Raw genomic sequence first — 20060 nt, forward strand, 5'->3', positions numbered from 1 at the left:
TTCAAAGACCTACAAAATATGGCATTTAAAATGTTTTAAGAACGTAGACTTTTCTCAACAGTGAGATATGTCTGCTCCTGGCAGTGCCAATTACTTCAAAGAGGATGATGAACATTGAAGAAACTACATATGGAATTTGTTTTCTTTATGACTAGCCATGTGGGCAAAGAAATTGCCCTTGCCTCAGTTGCTGATAGTTACTGTCCAAACTGGACCAGCAGGACACAAAAAAAGGTGACTGCTGAACTTTGCCAAGACAAGGTAGGACAGTCTTTCAAAGTTCCCTGCTTCACAGGGAAATCTGTCAGATATGCTAGGCCTGTAGACCAGAGTTGGATGCCCCAATGTTACAGAGGAACTTTGGGTGACTGTCCAGCCAGTGAGATGTCCCTGTTATTAAGTAACATTTCACCCTTCTGGGGTCTCTGATGGAGTTGAAGACTATAATTAAAATGGTTAAATTATAATTTTCCTTAGTTATCATAGAAAATAAATTAGATACAAAACTTTAGACTCACCAAGATAAGATAGATAATTATTTTCTCTAATTTTGCCAAATGCAAATGGATTGGATATTATTACTGTAATTCTTACTAACTGTTTTTATTATATATAGTTTTACTATATTAAGGTTAAAACCTTTTTTAATTAAAAAGGGGGAAATGCTGTGGAACAATCCTTTTCTACACTATGAATATATATTACTCTTATTGGTTAATGAAAAGCTGACAGACTGGTAGCTGGGCAGGAAGTTAGGTGGGAAAGCCAAACTGAGAATGATGGGAAGAAGGATGGCGGAGTCAGGACAGACATCAACCAGGTGCCAAACAAGCAGGGCATGTAGAAAATAAGGTAACAAGCCATGAGCCATGTGGCAAAGCATAAATAGAAATATGGGTTAATTTAAGTGTAAGAGTTAGCTAGTAACAAGCCTGAGCTATCATCTGATCATTTATATTTATATTCAGCCTCTGAGTCAGTTATTTGGGATCAGGCAGTAGGAATAGGAAACATCCGTTTACATTGTTCTATACATGGTGGTCAGGAACTTAGAGGAGAAAGTGCTTAGAAAAGACTGAGAGTCTTGTAGAAGTCAGATGTAGACGAGGCAAGTCTTATTCTATTCATCAGCTACTTTAAAGGACTGTGCCACATGTTCCCTCTAGCCACAGGAAGGTTGAGAAATATAGTTTAGGTCTACATCCAAGAAGAAAGGATTGAGAGAACAGACCAACAGAAAGTGGAAACTTTGTGTGCAGACCAGCCATAGTGGACGGAGGCTGCTAGTTTCTGCAGATGATCTAGAAAATATGTTTCAAGTTAGAGCCTTTAGGAAATTCTGAGCTGTATGTCCCTTTTTGGAGAATCAGAATGTGACTTTAAAGATTCTAGCAAAGCCTGCAGCTAAGAGACAAAGCATTTCCTAGCTGTTTCCGACTTTGAGAAAATGGGTTTGCAGATGATGATCCTGTGGGTCACACCTGGCAAACACCAAGCATGCCTGAGAGTACCTCAAGATCAGGCAAAAATATGTTAGGATAGGAGTTTAAGTTTATTTTTTAAAAAAGAAAAGCAAGTTATTGATGGAAAGGGAGAGACTCCCAGCACTGTAAGGAAAAGGAGATGAAGAACCAGGTCTGAAGAAGTCGGGAAGAACAGCAACCAGCTAATAGGGCAGACATCTTTACTGGGAGACGCAGAGGAATGGACCCCCTTTCTGTAAGGAAGTGTAAGAGCGAAGAAATATAGGGTTTTGTAATGACCCCCTTGGCTCACTGGCCAGGGCTAATGAAAAGACAGTTTCTAGAACAATACTGTGTAGGATCTCTCCAAGTACTAAATGTCTAAACTCCTTTCTATTCTTATAGGAAATGGATGGAATTCTCCCGAATAGGTTTCAAAGATTAGCACACAATTAGATTTGTAAATTAGTAAATCCCCATCTCCCAAACCTGATCAAAACAGCGGTAACAGAAAAGGCAGGCTCATCTTGCTCACTGATTGAACTGCGGTCAGCATCCCACTCGCTCACTCTGTGCTTTGCTCCCCTCCCCAACTCTGATTAAGCCTCCCAGCAGGTGGCAGTGCCAGTGATTAGAGGGTTCTGTGAGGCTTGCAGTTTGCATAATGCCTTTTGCTCATTCTCTCCTCCATTCTCATGCCAGCCCAGAGGCTGCTGTGTCTCAGGACTGTTCAGCACCCAGGGAGCTGATCACAGAAACCTCATCCTCCAGTTTTATATTTCTGTACTTCCTCCTTCATAAGCCTGTACTTACTATTTTTCCTCTCCATCCTTAGACGCTAATTTCAGTATTTCCCCTAATTGTATTGTCACAATAGAGTTGAAAGAAGGTAGGGAGGAAAGAATAAAGAAAGGAACTTTGAGACACTGTCTTAGATTCTCTTTCCTTATTAAAGGATTGAATTGACCTCTTAAATTTATGTGCTGGAATCCTAACTTCTGTGCCTTAGAACGTGGTCTTATTTGAGATGGGGTGCACAAGGGCATTCAAGCGGACATGGAGTCCTTCTGAGTAGGCTCTGCTTATATGGCTAATGAATGTCGGTATAGAAGGGGGAAGTTGGAGAAAGGCACACACGGACTGCCACATGAACATGAAGATGGCCCTCTACAAACCAAAGAGAAGCTTGGGACATAATCCTTTCTTCTTGGCCCTCAGGAGCCAGCTCTGTTGACATCTTGATTTTGAACCTATAACTTCAGAACTGTGAAACAGCAGCTCCTATTGTTTAAGCCCCCACATCTGAACAGCAGCTTTAAGTAAACATTGACCTGCCAATTTTCTTTGAGGGATGTGATGCAAGCTGCTGGAAAACTCCCTCAGGTGTATTATCTTATTCACAGAATGTTTTCAACAGCACAGTAAAAACTGCCAAACCCAAGTTCATTCTACCTGTAATAATTCCTTTATATTAAAAAAGATAATGAGGTTAGTTTGATGTGACTTGTCTATATTTGGTGTGTGTGTGTGTGTGTGTGTGTGTGTGTGTGTGTGTGTGTTCCTATTGGCCTATAGAGATCCTAACAATGTTTTCTATGTGCATGCAAACCATTTATTTGAAAATACATTCTAGATTTTTTGTAAGGGTCAATTTTAGGTTCAATGATCTATCTAAAGCAATCCTCACTCACCTTTATTTATTTATTTATTTATTTTTTGAGACAGGGTTTCTCTGTGTAGTTTTGGTGCCTGTCCTGGATCTCGCTCTGTAGACCAGGCTGGCCTCGAACTCACAGAGATCCACCTGGCTCTGCCTCCCGAGCGCTGGGATTAAAGGTGTGTGCCACCACTGCCCAGCCTCACTCACCTTTTATAAATTGTAACATGTAATTCCAGTTTTCTAATATTTGAGAATTGCTGTAGTTTAAACATGGTTTTTCCCCACAAAAGAACTCATGTTGAAATGCACTTCTTAAATCCAGCAGTGTTGGGAGGTGGGGGTTAGCGGGATAGCTTTGGGTTGTGGGGATAGAGCCTCATGAACAGATTAATACTGTCTCAGGAGAGTTCTTCTCTTTGGGGTGGATCAGCTGCTTCTAAGACTGCTTGTTACAGAGCCAGGCCACATGGTGCCCACTTGCCTTCTGTGTTATACGATGGCTCTCCCCAAATGCAGCCACTTGATCTTGGACTCTCCAGCATCCAGAACTGGGAGTCAAATAAACTTCTTTTTTAAAAAAAATAGGTAGTGTGGTAGTTTGAATGTAATTGGCCCCCATAATCTCATAGGGAGTGGCACTATTAGGAGGTGTGGCTTTGTTGGAGTGGGTATGGCCATGTTGGGGGAAGTGTGTCACTGTGGGGACAGGCTTTGAGGTTTCCTATGCTCAGGATACTGCCCAGTGTTTTCATTGACTTCCTATTGCCTTCAAGATGTAGGGCACTCAGCTATTCCTCCAGTACCATGTCTACCTTCACGTCACCATGCTAACCACCATGATGATAATGGACTGAACCTCTGAAACTGTAAGCCAGGCCCAATTAAGTGTTTTTCTTTATAAGAGTTGCAATGGTCAGGCTGGAGAGATGGCTCAGAGGTTAAGAGCACTGGCTGTTCCTCCAGAGGTCCTGAGTTCAATTCCCAGCAACCACATAGTGGCTCACAACTATCTGTAATGAGATCTGGTGCCCTCTTCTGGCCTGCAGGCATACATGCAGACAGAACACTGTATACATAATAAAAAAAAAAAGAGTTGCCATGGTCATGGTGTCTGTTCACAGCAATGGAAACCCTAACTAAGACAGAGAAACTGGACTAGGAACAAATACCAGACACTGTGATGTGACCCTCACCCTAGTCCCTAAATTGCTTAAGCATGTAGTCCTAGGAACAGGAATGGTCTTTTATATGTATCCATGGTGTAATTGTCGACATGGGGAAGCTTAACACTGTCATCAAAACTATGATTGTGTCATGCACCTGCACAGCCCCCTATCAATACAGAGGCACATGCAGTCTATGAAAGAATTGTCCTAGCTCCTAAGAATCCTCCCCAGTCCATTGCATTTACCTGGCAGTTCTATTTGGTCTCCTTTCATGTTGTGGAATATTTAACTATGTAAAGATGTATTACATTTGTTTATGCTGTGGAATATTACTTTAACCATGTAAAGTTGTGTTACATTTGTTTCTGCTGACTTTGTTAATGATGTAAAGATGTGCTACATTTGTTTGTGCTGCATTTATTTAACTGTGTAAAGATGTGTTGCTGTTTCACCTTGCCTGTCTAAGGCACCTGATTGGTCTAATAAAAAGCTGAATGGCTAGGCAGGAGAGAGATAGGTGGGGCTGGCAGGCAGAGAGACTAAATAAGGAGGAAAAGTCTAGGCTTGAGAAGAACGAGAGAAAAGAAGGAGAAGAGAATGAGGGAGAAAAAAAAAGGGAGACACCCAGGGCCAGCCAGGCAGCTGCCAGGCAGACAGACATGGAAGAAGCAGGAAAAGTAGGACATACAGAAAGAAAAGGTAGAAATCCCTGGATAAAGAGAAACAGGTTAAGTTATAAGAGCTAGCAAGAAATGAGCCTAAGCTAAGGGCGAGCATTCATAACTAGTAGTAAGCCTTCGTGCCATGATTTGGGAGCTGGTTGGTGGACATTTCCTTGGCATTCCTTTGCCTGGCCTGACCTTGATGTTTTGTTTGGTGGTTTGAAGTTCAGGCTGGTTATTTTATAGGACTATTTAGCTCGAGTTTGTCTGATATTTACTCCTGCTGAGATTCTGTTTGTACTCTTTTGCCAAGAGTTTCAGTGCTAGGAGCAGAAGCATCTTTCCCAAGGAGGATGCAAAATAAATCTAGCTAACTGCATAAAGCAGTTCTGCCTTCTATTGTTAACCTGCTGGAGCAGGTCCGTCCTGCCCCAGAGCTTTTCACTTCCCTGTTCTTGCGCCAGGGAGGCTTTAAAGGTCTTCCTCCAAGCTGTTAGCAGATTTCATCCCAGCTGATGCCAAGGAAGCCTCATCTTCGTGACTTAGTTCTGAAGGCGGCAAAAAGCTTCAGACAAAGCATCCCTGTCTGGGTTTAGATCTTAGTTCTACTACTCATCTGCCTCCTCTTCTTGAATAAGTGTCTCTAAGAGCATTAACCTTGACATATGATGGATTTAACCAATCAGCTTGCCAGACTACTGAGATCAACTAGGATTACACACAGAGTGACGGGCCTGTGGTACAGTATGTGCTGTACTATCTCTGATTTTCTTTTCCTTCCTTCCTTCTTGCCTGTCCTTGGTGTCACCCAATGTTGTGGCACCCACACAGGCCTGGTCTGCACAGAAGAACATTCCATCAACTGAGCAGTAGCTACTGATGGTTTCTTACCTAGTCCCTGCCTTGAATGACCCTAGGCAGAAAGTGGCCTTGGCTGAGGTTTTGCTTTCTTCTTGAATGCCTTGAGCATCCAATGACTGATGGTTGAGCTGTCCCTCAATTAGGAGAGCCTAGGTTGCAGTTCAACTCTTCTCTCCAGCTATTCCTGCTTCCATGACAGGTGTTGATTCCTGTACACACCCAAGAGGCTACCTGCCCTATCATCTCAGACTCAGAGACTGTTTCCTGGGGAGCTGACCTGTGATGCTTGATCACATGTCTTCCTTCAGATGTTTAGTTTGTGTGGTTCACTTAGGTGTAAAAGCTACATTGAAAAATATGTCCAATTATAAGAAGCTACTTCCTGGGCCTGGGCAGACTGCTCAGCCATTAACAGTACTTGCTGCTCTTGCAGAATTTGGTTCTCAGAACCCACATCAAGCAGCCCACAACCACTTTGTAATCATCTTCAGGGGATCCAATACCCTCTTTAGGCCTTGGTGGGCATACACACACACTTGAGCATGATAATTCACGCACACACCACCACCACCACCACCACACCACCACCACCACCACCACCACACCAGATACACATAAATAAAAATAAAATTCATCTTTTTAAAAAAGAAGGTATCTTTAATACAGAAAAATGGAAAGTAAAATGTATTTGGAATCTTCATGTTTTGTAAACACCCTCCCACACTTCCAACGGTATGTGTGTGAGTGTGGAGATATCTTCTATGCAGATGGGATTGATCCTATGCTACATGCTGGACTGTAACTGTGGTGAATGAAGGTGGCCAGTCCTTGATTCCTATCTTAATAGAATCCATTCACAAATGTGACTGCCTAGGGAAACAAAAAAGACTTCCTTATAGCTATTCATGACTGTGTGACCTAGTTATGGTCAGTGGCATGTGAGAGGAAGTGGTATGTGGTGTGAGCAGCTTCTGGGTCACATCCTTGAGAGAGGGACTTGCCTTCTCCTTAGCAATGTTGTGTTCCCCAAAGTGGCACTTGGGGTGTTGATAGAACCACTGAGAAGTGAAGTCTATTGAAAAGTCTTTGTCACTAGATGTGCCCTTGAAGAAGATTGTGGGACCCTACCCCTAACTTTTTCTTTGTTTCCTGGCCATATGATGAATGTTCTTGCCATGTTCTCTTTCAGGAGGCTCAAAACACTAGGGCCAGCCAATCATGGAGCAAAACTATAAATAATCCTTTACTCTTTATAGGTTGATTACCTTGGGCATTTTGTTACAGTAACAGAACTGACAGTACAATCCTTTGTCTTTTCCACTGTTGACAATACTAAAATGCTTTTAGTATAAAATAGCAGAACTAAGTGATTGCTTGATTTATTCATGTTAAAGGTCATATATTAACTTCCTATATGGGTAGTTGAGGTGTTAGATTTCTTATACAGGGGTTGGGATGATCAAGAATTATACTGTGCTTAGGTTAAGCTTTAGATGTCCATGAGGCACAAGGTGAGAGTTCAAGGGTGCCATTGGAATATGGGTCTGGTCCTGTGTGGTAAGGGACTTTCTTTCCTTCTCTTACTCCTAAACTTGGAAGTTTTCATGAACAGTTCTGTTTTCCAATTTTCCTTTGGTATTCAAGAGGACATGAGTGCTCCTAGGTATGGTAGAGGAGAAAGTTTATTATAGATATATTGGAGAGCACAGCCAGAGTCTGAAACTTCTGGGAGAGTCTAGTGCTGCAAGCCACAAGAATATATTATAGAGAGTCATCTGTATATAATAAAGCTATATCTAGAAAGATCAAGGAATCTTTCTAGAGGGAAGCCATATATCAGAGAATATTTGCTGTTATTCAGCTTCTACTGTATCAGCTGTCTTCTGCTATGAATTTCTTGTGTGCTCATATACTACGAGGCCTTAAAGGCAAATAGTATAAGCTTCTCAGACCTACCACTGATCTGTACTAGATAACACCCCTACAGAGTTTAAGAGACAGGGGGGAATGTAGATGCATAGCTTTGTTTCTTGTGCTAATGAAGCTCAGACCATCCCTTTCCTTCAGACCTGGTGGCATTCCAGAGCTTTGACTCATGACAAAAGGGTTTTTTGCATATCTAGGTGGAGCGAAGGCTGGGGCAGAATTCCTGGTCCAAGCATAGTGGCGTGGCTGGAGAAGGGAGAATAGGGCAGAGTTTTTGGATGAGCAGGGATTGGGTCAGATCAGGAGGAGAGGAAGGAGGAATGCAAGATGAGGATGAGGTTGAGAGCATAAGAGCTTAGTTATTACTAGGACTATGAGAGGACAGAAAAAGAAGGGAAATAGAGGAACTGAGTGTCAGAATGGAACTGAACTTTGTCCTAGAGAAATAAAGTGGATGGAAAAAAGAGCTCAGTATACTTAGATTCCTTTCCCTCAGATTACCCCATCACTGGCCGTAGCATCTTCTCCAGGACTCTGGGAGGGATCTTCTCAGTGCAGGCCCCTGGGATAATTCTGATAGTCCAGAGTGGACATGACCCTGAGCCATGTGAGGAGACAAGGAGGGGAAAGGAGAGGAGAGAGAGGGGGACCAGGTGCAGCAGACAGGAGGCCTGAAAGAGAGTAGACAAAAGGGCCAGGTTACCAAAATGGCTGGATTATATAGGGAAGGGCAGCCCAGGGGTATGCCAGCCAGAAAGGCCCCTAATAGATAGGGCTGAGGGATTGCAGGGAGAACCTGGTGGCTAGGTCCGATTTGATACATTAAATAGGCACCTCAGCCATTTGTCCCAGGTTTGAAACCTAACACCCAGCCTTTTGTTGATAATAAATAAATGATAAGGGACAACTCAGTCTTCTCTATGACTACTTCCTGCTGACATTGGGGTATTGTTGTTGGGGGGCCGGGCATGAAAGTCAGAATGCTGGCCCCATCAGGGAAGAGCAGGCTGTTTCACTTGCTGCCCAGGCTCTGTAGGACCATCTGTGGCTAGGGAAGTGCAGGCAACATTTTGGAGCAATTTATAAGGCAGGACCACCTGGAGCTATCTGTTTTGAAGCTGGCCAGGGATGCAGATTTTGAGGGAACACCTGGAGCAGTCTGTAGTTGATTTGAAATCTTCTGGCACAGATAGACTAGGGAGAGAAGGTAAAGTTAAGGAGTTTAAGGGACAATTTTTATCTTGGGTGTACACCTGAAACTTTTAGACCCATCGTCCTCTTAGTTGGGGGAGGGGAGTCCCAAGACCAGGGGACAGAGAGATTCCATCCTCAGGAATAGGCAGGTGGGGAAACAGATTGTTGATTGACAGTACTCATCTGGAATCTATTTGACCTGTGAGAAATGGATCCAAGTCAATTCCCTGAAACTTACAAAAAAAAATTTTAAGTTTACAAAAAGAGGTGAAAGTTTTAGATATGTTAGCATTACCACTGTTTGTAATCTGTACTGAAATCCACATTGTAGAAAAGGCAGTAGACTCACACCATTGAGTAATAGAAAAAGCTTGGGAACCTGACAAATGATTTAGGGTTAAAAGCATGAACATTCTTTCCTGAGGGTTAGATATATGGATTGGACAGAGATGTTCTTAGCATGACTGAGAAGCACTTTAAATCCATTCTTAGGAAACAACCAAAGGAAATTTAAAATTTTGAGCTTGTGACTATGATAATATTAGCAGTGCTTTACCAGAGCTGGATTAACAGCTTATCAGAACTCTGTTGATTGTTAAAATTCTGAACTTTTGAAGTCTTAGTATAGCAATAGCTATACATACATAGTGAGGGAAAGCATTTCTCATATATATTTTTGTTTTGTTTTGTTTTGGTTTGGTTTTTCGAGACAGGATTTCTCTGTAGTTTTGGTGCCTGTCCTGGATCTAGCTCTGTAGACCAGGCTGGCCTCGAACTCACAGAGATCCACTGGCCTCTGCCTCCCGAGTGGTGGGATTAAAGGTGTGTGCTACCACCACCTGGCAACATTTCTTTTTTTTTTTTTTTTTTTACATCTATACACCTTAAAACACTTTAAGACCATCACAACTTGCTTATTCTTTTATATCCTCAGATCTTTACAACTTGTATTTATATGCCTTAGAACATTTTCTTAGACCCTCTGAACTTATATAAACCTCAATTTTTTTTGTTTGTTTTTCTTGGTTTTTCGAGACAGGGTTTCTCTGTGTAGCTTTGTGCCTTTCCTGGAACTCGCTTTGTAGACCAGGCCAGCCTTGAACTCACAGAGATCCGCCTGCCTCTGTTTCCCGAGTGCTGGGATTAAAGACATGTGCCACGACCGCCCAGCTAAACCTCAATTTTTTTTCATCTAATTGTTCTGGTGGAAGCTCCACCTCAGCCCCCCTCCCCCATCTTCCTCTCTCCAAACACTGCTTCATTTCAGAAAGCCCACCAAACATGGCTCCTCCCCCAGGGATGCTCAAGACCACTCCTACAGGGTATTTAAACTGCCCCCCAGAGAACAGACACATGGTTTTTTTGGTCTCTCTTCTCCGTTTCCTGTGAGGGGGCTGGAAAATCATCTGAGAGCATTTTACCCATTAAACCTGAGCTTTTTCTTAGTTCAGTTTGATCCAGTCTGATTTGGATTACTGTGTCAGCAGAGAGGCTTAATATTGAGGTTTGGAGGCTTTTCACTAATTATTTACCATGAGACACAGGTGGTTGATTATTGAAAGCAGCCACTGTAAAGCAAGTTCCTTTATATAAAGGAATAATAGAAAGTCACTTTGAAACCTGTTTTGTGAATTTATATCTTCTTAGAGTCTGGTAGCAAGGTAATCTGCCTTTCTCAGCTAGTCTAGGAGAGTGAGGCTTGAGGCCTAATTTTACTTATGAAGAGAAGTGGGAAGACAGCTGAAGCCTTGGAGAAGGCGCTGATATGCTTGCAGCTGTTAAAGCTACAGTTAGTCAATATCCTCAGAGATTGAGAAGGATAAATTATAGCTGGAAGTATAATTGAGATGGCCTATGTGTCAATTAAAATGACGGACTTCCCTATAACCTGGAGAGGTTACCTCGGGCTCTGGTGGTCTCCATAGTTTTGTTGAGGCAATAGTCGTAGGTCTTCAGCTGTTGGACAGGCCGTGACTATGATAATATTAGCAGTGATATGATGTTGGTAATATTTAACAGCGTTTAATCTTCAGCTGCCACACAGAGCACTGAGCCCTCTGCTGTCAGGTCCAGGTCTGAGGAATTTTTCCAGTAAAGGAACTTGGGAAATCTGACCTTACTTTGACCAGGTAGAGTAGGGCACTTAACCCAAAAGTGTACACAGTTTGAGCAGAGTCCTGGCAGCAGGCAAGGCATGGGGCAGTTTTGCTAAATGGTTAGCATCACCACAATACAGGTAGAGTGGACATGCCCCATCTGCCTTCTTTGGAGACCATCGGGCTCCCATTAGGAAGGGACATTTGTTTCTGTAACTACTAAACATTTTAAATGCCATATTCAACAAATCTCTGAAGAGTTTGAGGACCATCTATCTATAAAGTGTATCTTATTTACTTGCCTTTAGTCTTAACTTGGAAAACACATACAGGAGACTAAAGAAGGCCCATTACTTAATGAAAAGTTTACAAGTCAGTAGCTTATATAAGTTAGGATTTTACAGCTTTATTCCTGTTATGGTCAAGCTTTAAAAATTTGAGTTGAAGATTTAGTTGAAGATCCTTTAGCATCAAAATAAATCATAAATGCAATAAACTTTAGTCCATAGAGAGACTGGGAACTTTACTGATCTTTTTTTAATGTACCATTATAGAACATCATAGTTTTTTTGTATGACTTAGTTTATTCAAATAGCTAAAGCTTAACAAAGTGAGCAAAGACAAAGAAGCTAGACAAATATTATTGTGAACCTGAGTAGACCTTAGGAATCTTATTTATCAAATATACCTAATTTATCAAACATGTTATTTATCTAAATTTTCTAGAAGCCTGGCGTTGAACAGTTAGCAAAGACATAAGTAAAGTGTCAATCTCTAAGTTAGCTCTTATTAATCTGAGTAGACTTTTATAACCTTAAAATTTTTCAACATACAAAAATCCAAACCAATCCAAAATATTTTGGAGGCCTGCTGTTGTTTGCTTAGTCTAAAATAGGCAATACAATGATAAACAGAGAGCTCATGAGGACTAAGAAGTTTTATAATTGTTGCTTAGTACAAAAATCTATAACAATTCAAAAAATTTTAGAGACCTGTTGTTTCCTTAGTCAAAAAGAGATACAACGATCAACTAAGGACTCAGTAGGACTGAGAAGTTTTATAGTTGTTGTTTTATGCCATGTGGTCATCTTAAGATGATGAAGTCACATGGCATGTACTCTTTAACCTTAGTAAAGATGGTTGCCAGCCATGTGGCTGCTTATGTCTTGATAGGTCATCAGCCAAGATGGAGGAGAGCCACATGGTTGCTATTTAAAAACATCTATTTTCCTAAATAAGAATTGAATCTAAGTTACATATACAGTATATTCTAAACCAGAGTTGAATCATATTTATACCCATGTATAGATTTTAATTATAAGCCTTTAGTTAAAAGTTTTAAGACAAATTTTGTTATAGGTTTTATAGATTTTAAACCATGCCCAAGGAATTTACAAATTCTGAGATAGAGTTTATAGCATAGTCAGAGTGCAGAGAAATTATAGAGATAAAAGATTTTTTAGACTGGGAAGTAGAACCTTAGAGATGAGACTTTTGGAAGTATAGAGCAGAGCAAATTTAGATGTAAGAGATTTGGGGATCATTTGTTTGTATAGTTGTTAAAATTTGTGAGAATTGGGGAATCAAGTGTGTCAGTTTCGGGCCATTGATCTGTGCTGAGGCCAAGCTGTAGAAGTAAAATCTGAGTCCATGGAGGAAGAGAGAGACTGTTGCAAAATGGAACGCTGAGTGGTGTGTGTGTGTGTGTGTGTGTGTGTGTGTGTGTGTGTGTGTGTGTGTGCCTATAAGCTCCGAGAGAGCTAAAAGTGGGAGTAAGCTGCAGGACTGTAGGCTTGGGTGAGAGATGGCCAGGAGAGTGCAAGGGAAAAGAGCCGGTAAGTGCAGTAGAGAGGCATAGACAGGGAGAGGAGAAAAGGGAGATGTCCACGTGGGGTGGAGCAGGCTACAGGAGCCAGAGAGGTGCTCAGGTGGAGGTCCTAGCAGGCCAGAGCCCAGAGAGAGAAGAGACAAATGGTTAGAAAGCAGGTAGAGGGAAGCAGCAGCTGAAGAGTCAGACTCTAGAATTTGGGATCAAATTTTGTGGGTGGCAGAAGCCGGCAGAAGTCGGCAGGAACAAGCGATCTGTACGTACTTTAGGAGAGTCAGATCAGCCGCTTGGTTGGAGCAGATGAGTTCCTTGGGGGAGAGAACTCATTTGTGTCACTGCCGGATTTTCAATAACAGATGAATAAAAAAAGAAAGAAAGAAAAAGGAAAGGACCATAACTACTCCTAGGTATGGTAGAGGAGAAAGTTTATTGTGGATAAAAAGAGCATAGCCAGAGGCAGGAATATGAGTCCAGAGTGGACATGAGAGTCCAGAGTAGACATGACCCTGAGATGTGTGAAGAGATGGGGGAGGGGAAGGAAGAGGGGAGAGAGGGGAACCAGGAGCAGCAGACAGGAGGCTTGAAAGAGAGTAGACAAAAAGGAGCAAGTAACCAAAATGGTTGGATTATATTAGCAGTTTAGGGTAGGGGCAGGGTGTGCCAGCCAGGAGTACCCTTTAACAGGTAGGACTGAGGGATGCAGGAAGAACCAGGTCCACTTTGACGTGTTAAGTAGGCACCTCTGCCATTTGTCCCAGGTTTGAAACCTAACAATGTGTAGCATGAATCTTAAAAGTTCTTATTAATAAGAACAAACCTGAAGCCAGGTATTGGGGTGAATGCTGGAAGATCAGAGAAGCAGAACAAGCCACAGCTACCTCACCTTGCCAATTCCTCAGCTGATTCTGTTTCCTCAGACTGGATGCCTCTCAGCTGAACTGTGCTGCTCAAAAGTCTAAAAACTTAACCAGCTCTAGTTCCTGGATTTCACGCCTTATATACCTTTCTGCTTTCTGTCCTCACTTCCTGGGATTAAAGGCTCACTTCTTGGGATTAAAGGTGTGAGTCACCATGCCTGGCTGTTTCCAGTGTGGCTTTACACTCACAGAGATCCGGATGGATCTCTGCCTCCCAAGTGATAGGATTAAAGGCGTGTGTGCCACCACTTTCTGGCCTCTATATCTAGTGGCTGTTCTGTTCTCTGACCCCAGATAAGTTTATTGGGGTGCACAATATATCAACCACAGCAATGTGTATGAGTGTTTTGCCTATGTGTGTCTGTGTGCCATGTGCATGCCTGGTGCCATATGAGTGTGAGGACCTGAACCCTTGTCCTTTACAAGATCATCAAGTGCTCTTAACCACTGAGCAGCCATTTCACCAGCCTCTGGTTATTAATTTTTGAAAGCATTCTAGTTTATAAAAATACTATGCTCAAGGACAAAAGTTAAGGAAATACGAAACAAAGATGGCCTAGAGAGAACCGATGTTAATGGCTGGTTCTGCTTCTCCAAGTCAACTTCGCAGTATGATAAATACCATATTTTTCTTGTATGGGATTTGTATTTTAGTCTTGTTTATACAACTTTTAGACACAGAAATTTAAAATTCTTACATAATCAGATTTATCCTTTTTTCTTCCTTAGATTATCTGGGGTCCACAAACTTAGAAAGTGATTCCCTCGACACATGCAGTTAAAGTTCATTAAGGTATCACAGTGCACACGCGTGTGCATGTGCGTGTGTGTTAAGGTTTTTATTTTACAGCACTGGGTTCTGAACCTAGAGCCTCATTTCTGTTGGTCAGTGCTCTACTCCTGAACCACGTGCCCGTCCTTACATTAAAATTTCAATAACCCTGAATAAACCATGGTGAGAGAGCACCCACTCACTTTTTCTAACGGCACTTGTTTTCATTACTGTCTACTAAAAACTGATGCTGGGCTGGAGAGATGCTCACCAACTGAAGCCCGCATGTGGCAGGATTTTCCATGCTTGCTTTGCTCTTCTTTTCAGATGCCTGCTCTGCACTTCTGTAGAACTGGTACCCCACTGTCTGCTCGACCCCTTTACTGTGCTCTTTAAAAGCATTTTGCATGCCTCTACAATCCCAATAGTGAGCTCCAGTACAGCCTGGGCCACCTAGTGAGACCCCGTCTCCAACAAAACAAAAAATGTATTTAAACCTGTATTTATTGTTTACTGTGGACTAATCCTAACCATACCGAAAAGCACAACATTAGCCATGGAAACAAAGCTCTTGGCAAGTGTTCTTAGAGAACAAGTGGCCTCACTCGTGAACATGCACAGTATCTCCTACAAGGAGTCACACCTCGTTTTCCATCAGGTGATGGAATGTCAACTTATAGATGTTTTTTGATGTCAATAGACACATCATAATTTTTGGCATCTCCGTCATGTCATACAGACAGCACAATGATTTATTGGACTGCTTTTCATAGCCAATTTGAAATTTTTTAATTAATTAACTTATTTTCATTTTTGTGTGTGTGTGTTTTGCCTGCGTTTGGTCTGTACCATGTGTGTGCCTGATGTCTGCAAAGGCCAAAAGAGGGCAGCAGATCCCCTAAAACTGGAGTTACATATGGTTGTGAGCTGCCATGTGGGTACTGAGAACTAAATGCAGGTTCTCTGAAAGATCAGCCAGTGCTATTAATTTCTGAGTTGTTATTTTACTGCTATTATCCTTGTAGGTCATGCTTGTTGATCTTGGGATGATTTTTCTTCTTCTCAGAGATCCCTAGGAATGGGATTTCATAGACAGAAGCCATCCATTCTTTATCTTTCAGACACTGTTTTATTATCGGCAATTCCTCCTCTTTCCTGCTGTTTTTTCCTCAGTGGTTAATATCGATTCTTGTAAAATGGCCTCTCCTTACCATCTCATTTTTGGGCAAAACCTTTCTGTATCTGAGTTTGCTACATATCTGTATGTGTGTGGTAAACATTTCTTGTATTTGAATGTTGTGTCACAGGTTGCCTTCTATGTTCAAGTCACCTTGCCTTCTCTTTCCAGGGCAGGAGGGTTCACTGAGTGGTAAAGTATCAGGTACAGCCCTATGCCATCACACACTATGTTGAAAGTTAAATGTATGCACACTTGACTGCCGTGTTTTAGTTAGCTCCATGCTACTGTAACAAAAGACCTGAGACAATCGTTTTAAAAAGGAAGAAAGGTTTGTTTTGGCCCATTGTCTTGAAGGTTTCAGAATATGGTTAGTTGATTTTATTGAATTTGGGCCTGTGGTGAGGAGCACATTACAGTGGGAGTGTGTGCTGGCCTGGATTGAAAAAAGAAAGAGGAGGAGTCAGTGTCTGCTGTGGGATGGTCTGTATGGCAAATGTGTTGCTCTGATTGGTCAATAAATAAAACACTGATTGGCCAGTGGCTAGGCAGGAGGTATAGGTGGGACAAGGAGGAGAATAAAGCTGGGAAGTAGAAGGCTGAGTCAGAGACACTGCCAGCCACCACGATGAGAAACAGCATGTGAAGATGCCGGTAAGCCACGAACCACGTGGCAAGGTATAGATTTATAGAAATGGATTAATTTAAGCTGTAAGAACAGTTAGCAAGAAGCCTGCCACGGCCATACAGTTCGTAAGCAATATAAGTCTGTGTTTACTTGGTCGGGTCTGAGCAGCTGTGGGACTGGCAGGTGAGAGAGATTTGTTCTGACTGTGAGCCAGGCAGGAAAACTCTAACTACAAGTGTCCTCCTGTCTGCTTTAGGAACACAGTCCTTGATGGAAGGCCTCCCACCAGGATCCACCTCTACTGCCATGGGCCGCGGCCAAGCTTTTAACACAAGGACCTTTGCTGGATGTGTATCCAAATCACGGCTTCTCTGTGCAGACTGTCACCCAGATGCATGGATGAATTGGCTGCAGTAATCATCACACATTGCAGTGACCTGGAGGGCCGAGGAGGCTGGAGGCCTTTTTTTTTTTTTTTTTTTTTTTTTGTTTTTGTTTTTGTTTTTGTTTTTGTTTTGTTTTCTTGGAAATACATCTAAGTTCGGTGTTGGTACAGTTGAGGAAAGGGCAATCATCTGTTGTACCACCACACGGCCTGTCACCACTGGCTCTGGGGTTCCTGCCAGTTTGCCAGCAGGTGAGCTGTGAACTTTACATATCTGACTTTGCTTCATTATACGTGAATCTCAATGTGGTTGCAGCTGATCTGGCTGTGGGGTGCTCGGCTTCTGAGCAAGAAGAGTTAAAGGGAATGAGGTCCTGGCAGGCAGGCAGGCAGGCCAAAACCCAGTGTTTCTTTGCAGTGCTAGCTTGGGTCCATCACTAAGTTCTAGAAAAGACCCAGTGTTGTAGGGAATAACGGCACAACTGTGGATTTTTTTAATAGACTTGTGAGCCTTTGTTCAGCCTAAGAAGTGTTTTCATTGAAATTATTTCTGACCTGTTTAGTGGCTTTCTACCCCCACTCCCTCCTGCCCCTGGCCTGGAGTCTTTCAATCCCTTCAATGAGCTATAACCATGAAAAGGTGACCAACCACTGAGATAGGCCATTTAGGGCCAGGGTGCTGAGATTTAAATGTAACTGTGCAACTGACAGAATGATTCATTACCTTGTAGGTCCTTGGAAAAGATCAGGGTTTCTCAAAGTGTGTTCCATGGGCTGATATGAATCATACAGATGTCCTAGGCACACAGAGTTCTCAGGGTTTCAGGCCAAGTTGGCTTAGGAAATGCTGCATATTAATACCCCCTCTCGGAGCTGTACAATGTACATTAGCATATTAAAAGTTCTGAGCAGTACAGCAGTAAAGAGTCCAGTTTCAATTCTTCCCACTGATTAAGCAAGTTTATTAGTCCCAGGAACAAATTTCTTTTAAGCCAAACAGGTTTCCCTTAACACCAATTTTGGAAAGGACTCAGGACACTTAATGGAATTTTCCCTCTTCTTTGGTCATGGAGTCCCAGCAACCCATTAGACCGTGTGTCAGTACTGAACACAGCAGCTACCTTTTAAAAGAAATGCAATCAAAATCCAATTCCCGTGAGTTTGCTTATTTGTTCAAAATGTCATTGGTGTGTTTAGATGTATTAAATACAAGAAATAGCATGCCTTTCAACTCCCACACACCATTTGTCAATTTCTGAAAATGACCTTCTGATGCACCCATTGATGAATTTATTCAAACAATAGGGAGAAGGCCACTCTTGGGTCTGCTGTTCTGTGCTAAGTGGAAAAATGCCGGAGATATTTAAGTGTGGCGCCGATAGAAAAGAGAACTGAGAGAATGTGAGAAGTCCATATATACTGTGTGGCTCTGGACACTCTGTGGGCATAGCTGGTCGGTGTTGTCTCAGTGTTAGGTGGCCAAGGCAAGGCAAGTTCCATCCCAGGCCCTGGAGGCTGTGGTGGCTCAACCAGGAAGCAGGCCATCATTTCATGACAACCTTTAGTATTTTGCTAGGAACACCAACCCAGGCCAAATCCAGCAGTGGCTGTCCACAATGGGAGCAGCACTGCTTTTGCAGCATGCCACCTCAGAGCTCAGCTGCTCAACCCTCACCATGCACTGTGGCAGGCTGGCTGCATTAATGCCACCTGGGCTCCTCCTCGGCTCTGCTTCAGGCTGAAGAGGCTCCACTTTCACTGCAGGTTGAAGGGCAGTGGTGGGGAACACGTCTGCACTACATGTCTCTTCTTGTATCAGTGGAGTGCCAGGCGTGTTATGGTAACAGCAGAAGCAGAGGTGGTGGATCCGGCTACATGAGGACTCTCAGGCCCTGCTGACCTTATCATTAGCTAAAGCATATCAGAGGATAGGACAGATAAACAACCTGGGTGCAAGGTGCACAGCAAAGTTCTGGATGTCCTCCCACTCATGACTTGGGAGCCAGTGACCCAGCTGACCCCTTTGTGTGAAGGGTCCTGTCCAGGAGCCACAGAATGATAGTATTGCCTCCCTTTCATTGGGATGTTTGATAACTCAGCACCAGCTCTGTGAAGAAGTTCACTCTGGCTCTGGCCCACCTGAGAGTGGGCAGCTGATTTTGTCTTTTCGTTTGGGGGCCTTATTCAATGGCTGAGCCATCTCTCCAGCTAGGCAGCTGATTTTGAATAAATGCCTAGCAGCCCAGGGATGAGGTTAATTTTATTGTCAGTGTGGTGGAGATGTCCAGATAGCTGGTGGAACCTAGTTTTCTGGTTTTTTTTTTTTTTTTGTTGTTGTTGTTGTTGTCTAGGGGGCATCTAGATGGGACCAGCATTTGAATTGGCAGACTGGTTAAAGAGGATCCTCTTCACTCAAGCCATTAAAGGCCCACAGAACAAAGAGCAGAGGAAAGGATATCTCTCTTGCTCTTCCTGAGCAGAGCATCTATCTTCTTCTATGGCTGGACACAACAGCCCTAGTCTTCAGAGCTGATGAGGAATTACATAACTGGGTTCTCTGACTCTCAGGCCTTTGGACCAGGATAGAACTGCACCATCAGTGGCCTGTATCTCCAGCTGCAGATGACAGATTGTGGGATTTCTTGAGCACCATCTCAGTGGGGGCCAACTCCCATCACTACCCATTACTCATTCCTCTGTCTCTCTAACTCTCTGGGTCTTGCCTCCATCTCTGACTCTGTCTTTATCTCTGTCCTTGTTTTTGACTCTATCCTTGTCTTTGTCTCTATTCCTGTCTTTATCCCTCTCTGTATCTCTGTCCCTATCTTTATATCTCTATCCTGTGTCTCTGTCTGTCCCTATTTCTGTCTCTCTCTCTCTCTCTCTCTTGACTCTCTCTTCCTGTCTCTGACTCTGTTTATCTCTGTATCTCTACCTCTTTTATCAGTGAACCCTGGCTAACAGCAGGGTTGGAAGTTTGGTAGAGTGTAGTGATTGAATGAAACTGTCCCCCATAGGCTCAACATTTGAACATTTGGTCCCCAGGTGGTAGCGCTATTTGGGGAGATTTAGGAGGTTCAGCCTTGCTGGAGAAAGTGTGTCACTGTCACTTAGACGTTGAGAATAAAGAGCCTCACCTGCTTCCAGTGCGCTCTCTGCTTCTTGCTTGCGGTTGAGAACGTGAGCTCTCAGCATCCTGTTCCTGCCGCCATGTCTGCCACTTGCTGCCATGCTTTCCTGCCATGATGGACTCTTATCCCTAAGGGAACCATAAGCCCAAATAAGCTTTTCTGGAAGATGCTTGTGGTCATAGTGCTTTATCACA

This window comes from Peromyscus eremicus, chromosome 3, assembly GCF_949786415.1.
Source record: "Peromyscus eremicus chromosome 3, PerEre_H2_v1, whole genome shotgun sequence".
Lineage (NCBI taxonomy): Eukaryota > Metazoa > Chordata > Mammalia > Rodentia > Cricetidae > Peromyscus > Peromyscus eremicus.